At 38.4% G+C, this 18597-nt stretch overlaps 1 long non-coding RNA gene across 1 annotated transcript; it reads left to right on the top strand.

The window, feature by feature from the left end:
- The first annotated feature begins 17490 nt into the window (after positions 1 to 17490).
- LOC118487223 lies at positions 17491 to 18272 on the top strand. Its single transcript, XR_004880849.1, has 2 exons — positions 17491 to 17582; positions 18032 to 18272. It is a non-coding gene; the product is annotated as an uncharacterized LOC118487223 (long non-coding RNA).
- The last annotated feature ends 325 nt before the right edge of the window (positions 18273 to 18597 follow it).

Raw genomic sequence — 18597 nt, 5'->3', positions numbered from 1 at the left:
TTTAAAAATTTTTTTTTGTAGACTCGATCTAAAACCTAGAAAACGTAGATCCCATCCCCACACTTAAATCACGCATTGTCCCCAATGTGGATGGAACACTACAAAAACAAAAGGAGAAATAATAAAATAAACACAACAACAAACATAGAACAAACTCGCCTGGTGGAAGCGCGCAGTCTGCAGAAGTGACGTTCCATGCACGCGGGACCGTATAGCATTTCCTTTCGCGGTCCGCGGAAAAAACTACCAAGCTGGGATTGCCTTTACAATAAGATAAGCAGCTCCGAATTCACCCGAATGGAGATTGAGTACGGGTGGTACATATCCAAACCTGCACACACAAAACAAGCAAAACCCAGGCGTAAAACTGACAAAGACATGGACTCAAGACGACTCGACACGACTAACTAAGACTCAAAAAGAAACAAAATAAACTAAGCTAAACGACAACTATACAGAATTCTACAACAAGTTATCAAAACTCACGGGGGATCATAAAGATCAAACTCACCCCTGAACCTCTCACCAGGGCCTCTAAAACACTCACTCACACCGAAGCCCTTCTTTTTCCAAAAATCGCCATCAAACCAACTCGACTTATGCTCGCTCGTGGGGAATTTATACCTTGAATTACACACTACAATACCATCCCCACACTTAGTTTCCTTTACACCACCGGAACTAACCTCTCCAATTTCCTTCAGCTCTTGCCTAATCACCGAGGGCGTCCCTACCTTCTCGGAATTCTTTCCATTAACATGGAATGTAACCGTGTCATCAGTGACACCAAGAGTTATCTTACCGCCATGAACATCTATTATAGCTTTCGCGGTAGAAAGGAATGGGCGACCTAAGATGAGTGAAACACAAGAGTGTCCACTAGGATCCTCGCCCATGTCTAGCACAACAAAATCAGTAGGAAACACAAACTTACCTACTTTCACGAGCACGTTTTCAACTATCCCTCTAGGAAATTTCACTGAACGATCGGCGAGTTGAACATTCATGTAGGTCGGGGTAGGCTCTCCTAGCTTAAGCTTCTTAAACACAGAGTACGGCATCACATTTATACTAGCTCCTAGGTCGGCCAAAGTAGTCCTAAACTCATAACCCTCTATCTCACAAGGAATGGTGAAACTTCCTGGATCTGGCAACTTTGTAGGAAGTTTGTTTGAGATCACCGCAGAACATTCCTCGCTCAGTGTAATAACAGAGAGATCCTCAATTTTCTTCTTGTTGAGCAAGAGTCCCTTGAGAAACTTGGCAAATTTAGGCATTTTAGCCAAAGCCTGAAGGAAGGGAATGTCTACATGGAGCTTTTTGATCATCTCCAAAAACCCATTATACTGAGCAATTTGCTTCTTGTTCAAAAGTCGCATAGGGTATGGAGGAATGGGCTCATACACTTCAACCGGTTCTTTTACAATCTCATCTTCCGATTCAACCACTTTCTCAACTACCTTTTCCGTCTCTACCTCTTTCTCAACAACCCTCTTAGGTTCTATCAACTTCTCTATCTCAAACCTTTCATCGACAACTCCTGTGCTTCTACCACTACGTGTGAACACGGCATGTAACTGGGCATTAGGGTTAGGCTGGGTGGTGCTAGGGAATGAACCTGTGGGCCTCTCAGTCATCCTACTAGCTATCTCTCCTACGGTCCTCTCTAGGCTCTTGATGGTGGACCCCTGATTCCTAAACATGAGCTCAAACTCTTGATTCTTCTTGACCTGCTCCTGATGTCTAGCCTCACCCTGCATCACTATCGACTCTAGGAGTTTGTTCGTCCTACTCTGACTCTCCTCATTCCTCTTCAAGAACTCGCTCAACTCAGATTTGGGCTCCCCACTACTCTGTCCATCAGTAGGGGTCTGAAAGAGACTCTGACGTGGTTGGAATCCAGGGGGATTCCTTCCCTGCCAGTTCGAGGTCTGGGGTGGCTGCCATCCAGAGTTGTAACTCTGGCCTCGTCCCTGGTTCTGTATAAAGCTCAACTCCTCCTCAGATCCTACCGGGCAATCTACCGTCTCATGCCCACCTCTACACACCTCACACCTAGAGCTAATCTTAACCTGAATGTCCTTGACCATCTTTGTCAAGGATTCGACCTGGGCGGCTAAAGCTACGCTAGAATCCACCGTATGAATACCCCTAGAGGAAGCAGTAACGCCCCCGGAGCCTGGCTCGCTATAAGTACTGGTGGCTAAATCCTCCATCATCTCAAGACACTCAGCAGCAGTCTTGGTCTTCATCATGTTTCCTCCTGCGGTGGAGTCAAGCAGTCTCTTAGTCGCTTCAGAAACTCCATTATAGAATTTCTCCACGACTCTCCACTCCTCAAGCCCATGGTGAGGGCACTTGTTCAGCAGCGCCTTAAACCTATCCCAAGTCTCGTAGAAAGACTCCCCCGGCTGCTCAGTGAATGCGTAGATGAGATTTCTAAGACGAGCGGTTTTTGCAGGTGGGAAGTATTTCTGTAAGAATTTAGACTGAAGATCATTCCAAGTGGTGATTGCTCCCTGTGGGAGAGAGTCCAACCAGATGGCAGCCTGATCAGTGAGTGAGAACGGAAACAAACGGAGGTGAATGGCCTCCTCAGTGACGCCCGTAAGGCGGAAAGTACTACAGACCCTACCGAATCTAGTCAGATGAGCATGTGGGTCCTCGTCTCGTAAACCATGGAACTGGACCGAATGGGTAATGGTGTTGATCAAGGTGGGTGGGATGGTCCAGTTGTTCCCCTCTACAGCTGGAAGTGTGATGCTCGAGCGAACGGTGGTGGGAGCAACACTAATGTGATCAGCAACAGTCCTACGATCAGCCATAACTACTTCGGGTTCTAAATTGAATTCTACTTTTGGAACCTTAAACTTAAGCTGACGTAGGCGACGATGGAATTTGGATTCGGGCTCAGAGAATGGTGAAGTATCAGGTGGGTCCGAGGAACGTGTGTGCATATACTGAAAAGCAAGTAGAACGGCACGAATCACTGAACAAGCAAGCTAAACAATTAGGCACACAGAACTAGCAAGTATCCTAAGAAAGCAAACTACTATATATTTTTTTTGGTTTTTATTTTTTTTAATTTTTTTTAACTAAGAAATAAAACAAACAACTAATCTAAGAAAACAGTAAAATGACTAAATCCCCGACTCGGGTCGTCCTCAAAAGCGCACTGTGTCCCCGGCAGCGGCGCCAAAAACTTGATGTGTGAAATATGTATTAATTAAATTCAACAAGTTTTAAAAAATTGGAAAAACCGTAAACCACACACTACCGGCAAGTGTACCGGTCGTAAGTAGTAAAACAAGTAAGTCCGAGTATCGAACCGTGGACACAATCTAGCGACTCTTGATACTGAACCTCTATCGAGCCCTAGCCTAATAAATTGGTTTTGTTTTGAGAAAAATATTTTTTAAACTAAAAAGCAATTTAACTAAATAGACGATCAAACAGCAGCAAGCGCAGGCGACTAAAGACTGGACTGAAACTCAAGTATGAGAAAAATAGGTTACCTAGGAAAGAATCCCTAGACTCATGAATAAAATCCTAACCTTGGTTCTGAATGAAGACTCTGTCTAACCCGATAAACCCCTAGAAGGTAAACCGAACCTTATGACAAGTGATGAAGTGCTAAAATGGACTGACTCGAGTTATCGACCACCAAGTCCCACAACTATCAGGTATTAGGTAATTTATTTACTAAAACCCTCAAATTATGAAGCAGAAATAACTAAGAACACCGAGACCCCAGGAAACTCTAGACGCGAATAAACAGATGAACCCGAGTTATCGGCCACCCAAACTGTCAAACAACGCCCAGCTAATAACCTAGCAATTCTAGATTAGATTTCTCACCTCTAGAAAAGATTGCACGTTTTAATTAATTGGTTTTAATAATTATTACACTTGAATTAGATTTCTCACTTTCAAGGTCTAGACCGAAAGATTACAACCTAGACTGACTCCCGACTCTAGAGTATATTTCTAACTATCTAGAGCAATGGAACCAACAAATATATTATCAAACCAATCAAAACTAACACACAAATAATTAGAATCGGGTTCAAAAATTATATCATGTAAATCATCACATTCATTCAAAACCAAAAGTTAATCATTCAAACAAATCGTCTAGTTCATCAACCCTAGGCAACCATAAAAAGTTTAGCCACTCATAATAAAGAAAAACAAATAAACAATGTTCAAAATAACCATCATGTTTAATAATGAAGAGAACAAAGTTTAATGTTTAAATCTAACCGGGTTCCAAACTAATAATACCTCTCTCTTTTATTCTTCTTTTTTTTTCTTCTTTCTTTCTCTGCGCCAACTTTCTGTCGTCCAAAGGGAGTTAATTCCCTTGACTATGCACCATGAGATGTATATATATGAGATTCCTTTTGGTGCACCACTAGGTTTTCTTTTATATGCAGCCCACAAGAAAAATGTCCAGCCGTGTATATTTCTCTTCCGTAAACGGGTTGGGCCTGGCTCTCGACACTTCTATCTGGCCTAAAAATAAAGAAATAGAGGCAATGGCAGCTTTGTAATATTTGAATTTCATTGAAGGCATTTTTGTCTTTCTACCATGTGAAACAACAATCACAGATTCAGATTCAAGTTTTGTCGTTTGGTGTGAGGGAATTAATTAACTTTCACTCTTTTGCTACTTTTAGTCCCTCACTTTTTCACACTACATCACAATAAATTTTCAACTTTCAGCTTATGGCGATAATGGTCCCTCGCACTTTATTAGATTATTCCTAACTTAGTGTTTATTTTTCTTTTCGCACCGGGACTTGGCAAAGCACAAACTAAACAAATACGATTGTATAAAGACTAAAAATGACTCAAAAACTACAAAAATAAAATACAAAATACACGGGTAAATAACAGTGTTTTTCAACACATCACATGTTAACGCCTTAGATCCCGAAGTGTGATCACTTCTGCAGCACTCTCACGACATACCGTCCATTACTCAGTCAACTTGCAAGAACGATGGACAAGAGGGTAAACGTAGTACCTTACCGACTTCAGCATTTGAACAACCCTAGTTACCGGCATCGAGCAACAGCGATTTGACTCTAATCGAATCCTCAACCCCAGACAGCGACTTTTGGGAGTTGACTTTTACGAACCAATCGGGACAAAATCGATGACGATTGACTGTAGAGCGGACTGTGTAACCGCCCGCACTATGAGTAGTGCCTTAGAACATGGCACGGAGTGTGAAAAGATGGACCTTGATGGTGAAAGGATGCGGGACACCGTTACAGGCAACAATATTAGAGGCAACAGTCGTGGCAACATCAAGGTACTCGTGATCGTAGCTTGCAGTATGGAAACGAAGGCGACCTCGACAAGGATCGACAACCAAGGGAACGGCGGCAGAACTGGAAATTCTCGTGACGAAAACAACACTAGAAATGAAACTCGTGGGAGGACATTTAGTATTGTCATAGGCTATACTGGGCGTAATAGCAACACGATAGCCTGGACGGGTAGCTATTCGCTTCGTCTCTGTTCTGTTTAACCCTGATGCTTCTTGAAACCGAACCTGTCGTGGAGTCGGCTGATGCAAGTCAATTGAAGCCCTATATGTTCGCTGGGATGCAAGCTCGACCTTGGGGGAACAGGTGTTCGACATCGACCTTCCTTCCACTACCCCTGATGGTTACAATGCAGTAGTTAGCGTGGATTGGTTATTCAAAAATCGCACACACATACCTTGTGAGGAGGAAATTTTGTGTGGAGAATCGTTCGAAAACAACAGAGTGTCGCAAAGGTTAGCGCCATATCAGCTATGAAGGCCTAGCAGTGTCTACGGAGGGATCACCCCGCTATGTTAGCAACCGTTATTGATGTTGAGGCTAAGGAAAAGAGGATCAAGGATCCATCAATTGTTCGTGATCCCTCTCAGTGTGCTACCCGAAGAGCTTTCAGATTCACTTCCACCACCGCTAGGCAGAATCTTAGTTTGATCTCACGAAAGGAGCAACCATGATTGCTCGTGCTACATACCGTCTTGCACCAGGAGGGTTGCAAGGACTATCTACAGGAACTGTTGGACAAGAGTTTTATTAGACTTAGTTTTGTTCGCTGTAGGGAGCCCCAGCTATATTCGGGAAGATAAAGCCTTTTCGTATGTGTACTGATTATCCAGAACTCAGCAAGGTGACATCAAGAACTGTTTGCCTCAACCATGTATTGACAGAAGACCAAGAGGAGAATGTTCCCGAAATGGCATATCGAATGCAATACGGCCGTTGCGACTTTGTACACCATGGCCATTGAGTTAATCAACACACCAGCAGCTTTATGGACCACATGAATCGACCGTATTTATGAATGACGTTCTGGGTCATTTCCAAGAGGAAGGAACATCATGGGCGGCATTTGTATCTTATTTTAGAGCTCCTGAGGGAGGAGCCACTCCGCGCGAAGTCTTGTGAAAGGTAATTTCTGGATTTGAGAGATACTTTTTTTTGGTCATATGATCAACGAAGTGGCAATACACGTGGATCTCGCTAAAGACCCATTTCGTTAGATATTGTTCGGCACCAAAGATCCCTTCGAGGATGCAGCAATTTCTTGGTCACACTAGACTCTATCGCAGATTCACCACATGATTTTCGAAGATCATGCAGCTTAAATCTCTTTAGCACAGTAGGGTGCTGTATTCGTGAAAGACAAAACAGGATGACGTCTTTTCAGCTTTCGAATCCCAGCTCTGCAATGTTTACACACCGACGCAACACGAGAAAGTGATGACTTACGTAATGGACTTACAGGAAGAACTGCACGATTCACGACCTACGGTGGAGGCCATGGTCCTTGGAATTAAGATGGGGGCATCACTTGGACGGTACCAATTGCACCATTTAGACCGATCATAAGAGGCCTCCCGTGCACCTTTGTATTGAGAGAGTTAATTTTGTGATGGCATCGCTGGACGAAACTCCTGAGCGAATACGACTATGGAACCTAATCGCGTATGAACTTGCAACTCACCATCGACTCTAGCCTACACGATCAGATTTGCCCTGTCCAAGTCGAAGCACTGAAGGAAGAGAATTCCCAAGCTGGGTTCATGCGGTACATGGATGATAAACTTGGGAAACGCTGGAGGCAATTGTATTGTGTTGAAAGTCTCACCCTGGGGAAGTGTGGCATGCTTGGGAAGCGAGACAAGCTTAATTTTCGTTACGTTGGGTTATTTGGAATTCTGGAAAGAATCGGTCACGTCGTCGAAAACTCGAGTTACCCGACAAATTGGGTAATGTTCATGATGTCATTTATGTCGCGAGTCTAAAGTAGGGTTTGTCCGACAAAACGTTTGTGATGCCTTCTTAGAGCCTGAGTCTAACGTCAAGTTGCAGTTGTCGAGGTGCCTATTGAAATCATGCCCTAGGAGGTCAAGGTTTGCGAGTACTGTCAAATTCCAATTATGAGAGTTCGCTGGAACTCGAGACTAAGTATCCGAAATCATACGAACCTGCTGAATCAATCCGATGTAACTGGTGAATTTCGGGACGAAATTCCTTTCAAGTTGGGGATGATGTGGCACCCAACTGGCTTCGCAATCCTGATTTTACAAACTGGTTTACGTGTTGTCAGTGCAGTTATCTGGATGATTAGTGATTGTGTGTAATGCTTGACTGTTATTTGCATAGTGTTACATATAGTTTAATTAGGGTTATGTCGCTTCACTCCTCTGTATTACTTATCAAATTTCGGGATGAAATTTCTTTCAAGTTGGGGATGATGTGACAACCCAAACTTTCAAGGTCAGTGTCGTGTCTCTTAGTCACGCGATCATGTTTTATTATTTCTTTTTCGTGTATATACTTGCTAAATGTAAAACGTGATGGAGTATGTTTGTTTACGTATGTTCGACTGATTACCTACAAGGAACCGTTACACGTATTATATGTGTAGTTTAGTAATTTAAGAAACTAACTAATGGGGTCGCGGGATTTCTCGACGCACGTGGGCCGTGAGTTACATAACACACTTGGGCCAAGACCACACCTCACATCACTCTCCTTGGCCCACACCACCCAAAGCCCAAACCAAGCCCACATGTTACATAGGATATACGAATTGCATGCTGATGATTACCCATAATTTTCTAAACGCATACGAAACACAAACCCTAACACTCCTCTCTTTCTTTCATGGTCGACGGCAACATTCTTTTTCTCCAAAGTAAACCTGCAACCGTAAACGTCAATTCCTCTGATCAAACCTCGGACTGTGCGACGACGGAACCCAACACCATGTACCCCAAGTAAATCTCCGGCGACTTCAGTGTACCCCGACCAGACCTCCGGCAACTCATAACTCGGGACACAGCTTCTCTTACTCCACACACACGCACACAGTTCCGACACCGAACTCAGGTTAGTAAGATATTATGAGCTTGAAATTTGTGAGCATTAAGTGTAAGATAATTCGAGTGTTATGAACGATGATGATGCTTCTGTGAATGTTGTGATGATTAAAAGGTTTAAGATTTATGACTGATAGATATTACCTTGTTTGGTTAAGGTGTGCATGATCAAAGAGCTCGAATTAATGATGATAATAAACTGACTTGTTAGAGGGAAATCGCTTTAGATGTTAGTTGTGCTTGACAACGATGATTTCTGTTGCGTAGTTTAAATGATGAATCTGATATTTCGTTAAATGTTAATGATAATAAACAACGATGTCTGTTAGATTGATGAGGATGATTTAGGTAGACGGTAATAAAAAAAAATGATGATGACTCATGTTGATACTTTTCTTTGCTGGGTTTTCTTTGAAACGTACAACCATATGTGCCCAGAGTACAACCTGGTCATGCATATTTAAAAGCTTAAGAATAAAGAGATGATGCCTTTTACATGTTTTTAAATAATGTAGAAGAATGGTTCGGCTGGTTCATGTAAGGATAATGATTTCGGTTGAATGCTCATATCTGTTGACTGTTTGAACGATGATATGATGAAACTGACCTCTGATTCACTGTTTTGAACGATAATGTTGATGATGATGGTTATCTATTTAGTTATAGTTAATAATAAGAATGATGTTTGATGATTGAATGAATATAATGCACAACCTGGGCATAGATTTTTCATGCATATGATGTGTTTTAATGGTGGTACAACTCTATATGCATAAGGTACACCACAAGTAAGGATGCATGTTTGAATCTGTGTATTAAAGGAATTTGTCTTATTCAGATGGCAAGATGGTAATATGATGATGGAGTTAATATTAAAACAACCTTTGTCTCATCTGTTTGATCTTATAATATGTGTGGACCCATATCTTTGGGTTGTACAAATCAAGTGGCCAAATCACCTAATAATGGGCCGCACAAATCATACGGACCGACTTGTTGGTTATATTACACTTTGAGATCACACACTTTCTATTATGCTATCTAATTATACGATTGGACTACATGTGTTAATTGAAATACGCACAGGAACATATGAATATTTGATGAAGTAACTATATGTATGTCATCATGCTGTGTGTTGATTTCTAGAAATACGTACACGAATACATGAATATTTGAATTATGAATCTGACTAGTCGTGACATTAATAATAGGACGTGATTGACCGAATTGTTTGACAATTAAGATTACCTGCCGAGCAAACCAAGGTGAGTTCATCTCTTGAGCATGCGTCCCGGTGGTTGGGACAGTCAGTGGGTATTCCTGGGAGGGATAAGTCTTTTGGGTAAAAACGGGAATGTTGGATAATATACTCTTCCTATCACCTTTAAAGTCCCTCCGTGTTGTTTGGTTACCTGGAAGGTAACATGGTATTAGTTAGTAGCGCTACTTAGGTTTGGCAACCTCACCCCGTTCCTGGGAGGACGGGTGTTGAACTAATGACCTAGTCATGACCAATGCTTTGATAGGAGCATTGGAGAAAGGGCAAAATAATCAGAAGCCGTCTTGTATTGGGGTATTATCAACATTGTTTTCAACATTACTTTCGGAATTAAATTCAATGGACTAACTAAACACTTGGTAACCAACGTTTTTGTAAAACTATGAACTCACCAGCGTTGTCTGATACACTTGTTGCATGCTCGCAGGTCGTTAGGTATCTTGGATTTGGGGAACTTGCTGTCTGGAGTAGCTGGAGTGGTCATGGGTCGACTGGAAGGGTTTATGCGATTGATTTATTGATACTACACATTGGTTTTGAAACAGTTTACTTTGGGTTACTAATTGCTTCCGCTGAACATGTTGATTTTTATTTAAACTTGTTGATGATATTTTAATTAATATTAAGGATTTTATTTGGAAACTTGTATGGGTTCAATGTAAGTAGTGGCTCAAAGTTGGTACGTCACACGCCTAACAGGGACATTCCCTAGGTGGTATTTTGGGGGTGTGACAATATTCCTCTAAAAACTCAGATCTGCAAAGTTTTGGTTGTCATTTTCCTTAGTCGTGTAACCTCATTGGCACGTGTCTTCATCTACAACAAAAATCCTCAATAATGACGGTAGTACAGTAGATCTGAGAAACCTTTAAGCAAAAAAAAATTACCCGTTCTCATTGCCGAGTCGTAGAACCACCACCACACATTGACGGTAGTAACACATATAAGATCCTTCTGAGTAGCAGCCGTATCACCAAGGTTGAAGAGAGGGAGAAAGAGAGAGAGAGAGAGAGAGAGAGAGCAGGTGTGAGATGAGATTGAGATCTGAATGGAGAATGCATTGAGATTTATTTATCGATCTGGTGTAAATGAGAGGCTAGATCTTGAATCGCCTGGGGAAAAACCCTAGATTCAGATCTCTGGAATCGCCAGAGAGAGAGTGGAGCAGGGGAGCGGGCGATTTTGAAATGTTTTGAAATGAAAGAAGGTGAAGCCCTAATGGTATCCGGTGTTTTTTTAGTAGAAGGGTATAAGTGGAAAATGATTTTTTTGATGCTTAAAAGACTTGTACATTATGCTTTAGGGATATTTTAAGGAAATTTTATTGACCTTAATAAGTCCTTTGGATATGTATATTATATATAGTATAGATATATACCAAATCTATATATATATATATATATATATATATATATATATATATATATATATATATATATATATATATATATATATATATAAATGAGATGTGATGTGGGTTATGTGGCATTTGATTTTGGCCATTTTTGCTGATGTGGCAAGTTTTTTTTTTTGAGAGTTTAGGAGGGAAATCACAAATTGCTTCTACATTCACGATTTTAAAACAAATGCACGCTAGATTGGACGCGGGATCTGAGTAAAATCCGGGTCGGATCAGTTTGATTTGGATCCCTTATATTTTTTGAATGCTTTCTTCCTTTACACAATTCCATCAGATCTCCTTTGTCTCTATCATCACCCTCAAAACCCTAGCGGCGCATATGCATCATCTTCAGCAAATCCACACATGTTCTTCAGCAAATCGACCATGGTGATTCTCATGTTACCTTTTCACCACCGATTCTGTAGATTTGAGGTCTCAATCGAAACCCTAATGTTTTCTATTTTCAAATAAGTTCTGTTTTTAGATTTGATGACTCTTTTTATTGTTTCAATAAACAGTTATTTTTCTTCCGTATTCAATTTTGAATCTTGCCTCGTGTTCTTCTGGTTCAGTCATGTATTCACTATAACCGTTGGTAACCCTAACTTTTGTTTTGGTTCGGATGTCTTATTTGGTCCCTCAGAGATTTGAGTATTGTTTCTGGTGGGTTTGGCCTTCGGTTGTGTTGCTTACGGTGGCATTCTTGGTCCTTTGGGTGACTGGTGGCATCTTCTATGACGTGCTCTGCCGCCTGTTGAGACTATTAAACAGGCATGTTGTTTTGAGTATTTTACTTTTGAAATTCGGGTATCCTTTCATTGGTATTTGTCGCTCGGTTGTGATGGGTTAAATATAATCTAATCTAATCTAAATCTATTAATATCTAATGGCTGGGAATAGTAACTTAACGGCGTTATTGTTTTGACGTTAAAGTTAACGACGTTTGGTGTTTTATATGTTGTGGAACAAGTGTTGTCGCTGGGTTGGACTTTCTTGCTATCAGTTCCGGTGATGGCCGGATTAAGGTATACTTTTAAGCAAGTGCTACAATAGCTCTTTAAGTTCATATTGTTTGTTTATTTTGCGTTAAATATTACCACTTGCTTAATGTGCTTTTAGTGAACTGATGTACGCCCCAATAGGGATTAAGAGGTGATATGATGCTTTTTTAATTTGGTTTTCAGATTTGGGACACTATAAAGGGCCAAGTGCAGAAAGATTTTGCAAACATCGTGTCAATAACTGATGAAACAGACTTTTTTGCTAGACTAATAAGAAGCCATGGTTGAGTGAGTATATGCAGTTTAATAGAACTGTTGTTTTCGAAATTAACCCTATATTTCCGGAACTTATTTGTTTCAGTAATCATTATCTTCATTCGAGGTATGGTTTTGTATTTTTCTTATTTGTTCTTCACTACCATCTTTGTTTTCAAAGGTATTTATGTATTTTTTTTTTTATAGTTAATTTTACAAATTCAGATGTTATAATTGGTGATGTGTGTCGGTTTTGATGAGATAACCTGATGGGTGGACGATGGTGATGATGTCTGTTGATCTATTCAAATCGTAGAAGAAAGAGCGATGACGTCTCCGGTTCTGATTACCGTATTTCTGTTTCTCTCAGTTCGTCACAAAAAGCTACAATGAGAAAGGTTTATTTTATTCACATTTGAACAATCATCTATGTTTTCATACTTTTCACAGTTTTTATTTGTATTTCTTTTTCTCTCAGTTCGTCACAAGAATCTTGCACTGGTCTGATAAAATTTGTTTTTCTTTCGGTTTTTTTTAAGATCAACACTTTTTATAGCCGATCTATGCGATTTGGTTTAGCTTTTATAGGTTGCCCCATTTTGGTAGTCCGTGGCCAAAAAATGATGAACCAAAACATCAGGTAACAAAAATAATAAACAATATATAACAAAAAAGTTAAAATAAACAAACCATAATAGAAGCTGGAATAGCTTAATTGGTTAGACCAAATTTCGAGGATTTAGACGTGTTTTGGTTCCAGGCCAATTTTTTATGTTTTAGACCATGTTTAGCTGGTTAGACCTATATTACGGTCTTCTTTTTCCTTGCTAACTCATGAATAGGCTACATGAATGATAAATCTCACTTTTTTGATTCTGAGATTTATTAAAGCCTTCCATTTTAAAACGAATTTTACTTTTAAATATCTACTTTTGTTATATATGTAGGCGTGCAGCTATCTACATTGTTGTTGGATCATTAGTGGCCTGGTCTTAACTCATAGCCGTCTTACAAAGGTAATTAATACATTCTAGCTCGAACTTGCAGTCTTACGTTTCAGAAAACATCTAAAACATATACAAGTGTTTATGCCTCTGATACTAGAGTAAATTCTTTATGCATCTGAGGCTATAAAAGCCTTTATGTACTTTTGTCTCTCAAAGCAATGATTTACATGTGTATATTTAAACAAAGATGACTAACACACTATGTTTATTAAACCTTTTTAGAAGCTTATGTACCCATTTATGCACGATATAAATAAATCTGCTATGAGAAGTGTAGATTGCTTTAGAACCAATTAAAAAAAATAGATATGAAAATGGTGAATTTTATGTTTGAAATTTTCTGTATCTTTACTTTATACATCATCTTTCTTTAAAACTAAGTTTTTTTCTTTAATGATTTTCATGTTGACCAGCTACTTTTTAACGTATCTATGCATGAAATCAAACTATTGAAAAAAGATAATAGTACTCATATAGGTGTATTATCACAAAATATGGCAGAAATTCAGGGTTACTGTGATTAAAATTGATAAAAGCGCGAACGGGTTGATGAGAAGGAAGATTTTGGTGAAAGTAATGAGAAAATCAAGCGTAAAAATGGTGAAAATGACGAAAAAGAGGCTGAAGATAAGTTGGTTGTGGAGGAGAAGATAAACGTGTTTAGCAACGACAATGGGCCGAAAATGAACATTAAGTTAGTATACGGGGACGATATAAGATGGGCGAAAATCCCCTATAATTGCGATGTTTAATCGCTAAGAGGGATAATATCTGATCGATTTTTGTTATCAAGGGCTGTTCTAATGAAATACGGAGACCAAGAAGGCGATATGGTGAATGTAACCACAAACGAAGAGTTACGATGGACCGAGTCACCCTCGGGTCAAATGGGTTCGGTCAAACTGTACATTGTGGAAGTCAAGCTGGAGCAAGATCCGTTTTGCGACCATGTTGAATTCTCACAACTTTTCAATAATTACGTCGGGTTCAATTCGGACGATTATTCGAACCTGTACGAACTCGGTATGAAGCTATACACCGACGCGATGGAGGATACGATAACAAGCGAAGAATCGCAAGAACGGTGCTCGTGTTGAGGCTGCTGATGTAAGTGCTTACCGGGTAATTAATTCTTTTACATTTCGAAAGCACTATTATGTGTTTTATTATTATTAGGTTTAGAGGAGTGTTTAATAAACAGTCGATTAGGAATTGTTAGAAAAATCAAGATGGGACTTGGGTTAGGGCTTCATTTTACTTTGTTCTTGGCTATTGTTCTCAGTGAACCGTGTTTATTGTTCGTTTTGTTTGGTAGGTATGTGATTGGTCAACAACTGTGGATTTTGTTATTGCTTCTTTTTGTTACGAGATCACGTTGTTGGTCTCACCTAAGGTATCTTCGTCCATCTTTGTTACTATTGTCCTTTGATTTTCTGATCAATTAGCAAAATTAGTTTAGCCGGTGGTCTAAATGTCATCTACCAATCAAGGCATTGGCAAACGTACGTTTCTGGATCCCCTTTGTGGCGAAGGTTAGCTTTACAATCTTTAAAATGATCTGAAAATAAACCGATTTAGTTGTTGTTCGTAACGGTATTAAAAGTTTAGGTTGACTTGAGGTTTCTTTGAATCTCCATCATCAAGAAAAAATAATTCTATATAATCATTTTAAATTAACTCATGACATTCATTGTCAGAATCTAATCGATCAAGTTTCAACCCAGTGGTTTCCCTATTAATGGCAATTGGTTTTATATTACATATTTCACTTAGTTGCTAAAATGATTTGGTGAAATTGTGGGTGTGTGTGAGTCTAGACGCAATGACACTAAAATGAATAAGAAACAAATACTTGGTGTTCATGTTCTTGATTCCACTTTAACTTTTGCAGAGTTCACTGGAATATTCAACAGTTTAGAGCATTGCCTTCAATTGTTTATTAAAGATATTCCAACAGTTTAGAGCATTTACTATGGTGTGAATTTCTTTCGCAAGTGTGAGTATTTTATTTCGTGTTATCAATTCTTGAGGAAAATGCTTATAGTCCAACATAGAAGAGGGGGCATGCAATGCCTTGCTTCAAGAACTTCATTTGCTCACTTTTAAGCTCAATTCTTTAAACTTTACCTATTTTGGTTAGTGATTTGTGTTCTTGAAATTACGTGCTTTGTTATTGGGATCTTTTTAATGGACCCATCATAAAAAAAAATTGGAGTATTGACTTTTTATACTTATGTTCGATGAGCAATATATTTAGTTAGAAACTGAATTTTAATTTGATTTGGTTTTTAAGATAGTTTGGATTCATATTTTTCAAACCGAAAAGTGATTCGTTTCGTGTAATTTGTTCGGTTTAAACATATCTAAGCGAGCGAACAACCCTAAATATTGTAGTTCTCAGTATATAGAAAAGATACCAATGTGTCATTTGGGTGGTCCACTAAGAAAACGTTGGTAGTTAGTTTTAATATTTGAAAGAATCCAAAAATAAGATAAGTTTGTTTGTACTATGATACCATATATGTTTCGTAGCATTAAAACAAACAGTTAGGCTTGAATAATTTCACAGTGCTTTTAATAACTGAATTTTTGTGTCCTTATGTCTAATTTGAGGATATAACTGCTTTGTAGATCGAACCACGAGCCCATTCATGGTTTTTATACAACTTCTTTACTTATCGGATCGAGTTCAATCTTATATAACTGTAACATGAATAGAATCATATATGATTGACAGAAGGGTCACGTATTTGATGACTTTTCTTTTTAGATATATGTATTTTTTATATTTTCTGTTTATTTTACTCAGGCTACCCGTTAGATGGGACAAGATTGTGATAGTGGTTATGAATGAGGTTCGTGTTAGCAGTCCATATCTATCCGAATCTGTTACTAGAGGAACTCCTGCTGTGAATGAGCGGTTCAAGAAAGTGGTAAGAAAGAAATTCTGACCCATTTACTTATAAATTGGATTGGGTTAGGTTGTGTTTTATCTCACATGGGTCACATAAAGAAGCAACTAAAATGGGAACCATTTATATGGGTTGAAAATAGGCCAATGTTTAGAGGGCTTACAAGTTCAACCCATTTAAATAATAAATGGGTTGTCTTTGAACTGAACAGGTCAAATAAAAAAATTAGCTAAAAGGGAAACGTGCGGTACGGGTCAAATGGGTTCATACTTGAAAGTTGTGTAAACTCTATTGCCGAGGTTTGCCTTCAGCAAAATCATTCTTGCGTTCAGAAGATTATCACCATTTTAGAAGATTATCACCATTTCTACCACACTGCTGGCGATCAAGGTGATTTTACTTCTTTAAATAACCGCATATAGGTTTCTGCATACGACATACTGGCTAATTTGTCTACTTGAGCTTGATAAATGATTTTTTGAATTCTCAGGTGGTTTCATTGATAACAACATGAACTGTAATTATCATTTTTTGTATGATATTTTCGGTATAGATTTATCACTAATAACTTTAATATTATTAATTATATAAATAATTTCTCTCTACGTGTATAAAACTCGAAATAAAAACTAATCCAATAGGGATATGTGCCAAAAAAGTCGTCGTGGGTAATAGTGACGTTAATACCCACCTACGTTAAAAATTATCTCATCTGCATCTGTCAATTAAATTAAAAATAATATAATTCAATAACACATTTGTAAACACATATTTTTATTTTTTTAACGATAATATGGATTTTAATATATTTTTTATTTTAAAGTTATTGAATATAGTTTTACATTAGATTTGATTTTATACTAAGTATAAGCTCAACTGGCAAGTCAAATATGTGTTGATTATATGTTTTAAGTGTGTAATAATAATGAGTAATTTTTTTCGGTATAATATATTACATTAAATGCCAAAGAATATAACATGTAAATAACATATTGATAACAATAGACCATATAAATTGAACGGATGTTTCTTTTTTTCCAAAATCCACGACATGAATTCGCAACACTTCTATGCTTATAAAATGCTCCAAAACAAGGCCTGTACATTGTCACTAGCTTATCTAATACGTCTCATTGTTTAAGTTTATTTTAATTATGCCTTTTGTTATGTTCTTTGTATGGACTGTTTGTTAAACTGTTGTTTAAATATTTATCTCATGTTAATGCTAATTAGGCACTTGGAGGGTTGGAGGTGTTCTAGCAATGTCCCGTGCTTTTGGAAACCGCATGCTTAAGCAATTTGTTGTTGTAGAACCTGGCATCCAGGTAAGCCTTAAATCAGGTCTAAGATTTTGTTATGAGTGCGTATAACACAGGTCTTAGGTTCGAACCCAACTTCCACTATTTTTCTACTTCTTACCCCTTGAGTGTGAGCCGTGCTTTACTGATCCCATCGATTAGTAAGGTATTGGTGGGGTCCAGTGGTGAAGTATAGAAGGGACTGGGGCGCCCGACCCCCGAACTTTTCGCTAAGTAGTGTTATATATGTAGTTTTCGTATAGAAATTTTTCGGTATATACGTTTTTGACCCCGGTTCTATAGAAATTTTTGGTATATACGTTTTCGACCCCCCGTCATTCGGGTCAAGCTTCGCCACTGGTGGGGTCTCATGAGTCATCCGACAACAAGTTCTCATGGTTAAAAAGTTAAGGTTTTGGCTTCAATAATGGTGAATTGTTGTGTATGGCTAAGGTTTTGTTTGCTATTTTTTTTAGGAACAAGAGCTTGAGGAAGAACTTCAAATGCTAATTCTTGCAAGTGATGGTCTCTGGGAAGTAGTACCTAATGATGTATATCATGGTGGTGGTGGTAGTTACACTATTTGTATTATGTCATCAAGATGATGATCATAAGTGTGTTTGGCAATACTATTATTATTTTACAAAATATTAGAAAATAGTCTATTGCAATCTTCATATTTGGTAGGAGCATTTTATATTAGAATTTATTTAAAAATTAAGTTTTTACCAAGGAAGTAAGATCAAATTATGTTTTGTTTTTTGTTTTTTTTTTTGTTTTTGTCAGAATACCTCTAAATGGGTGACTATGTCAAAACACTTTATAGTATAGTATTGTGTGTCAACTCAGCATTTTTGTGCTTTCTAATATTAATGTTCAAAATATGTATTTGTGGATTTATTTTGGTGTTTAATCTAATGAATTTTAACTTATAAGCCTTCTCACATTTGGTTTTTGTTTAATTGGTTAGTAGATGGTAACTAAAAATTTCTATTTGCAAAACAGGTTTACCCAATATATCTTTAATCATCTACTTCTAATC

The sequence above is a fragment of the Helianthus annuus genome, chromosome 2 (assembly GCF_002127325.2).
Source record: "Helianthus annuus cultivar XRQ/B chromosome 2, HanXRQr2.0-SUNRISE, whole genome shotgun sequence".
Taxonomy (NCBI): Eukaryota; Viridiplantae; Streptophyta; class Magnoliopsida; order Asterales; family Asteraceae; genus Helianthus; species Helianthus annuus.
This window is presented reverse-complemented; position numbering and strand designations above follow the sequence as displayed.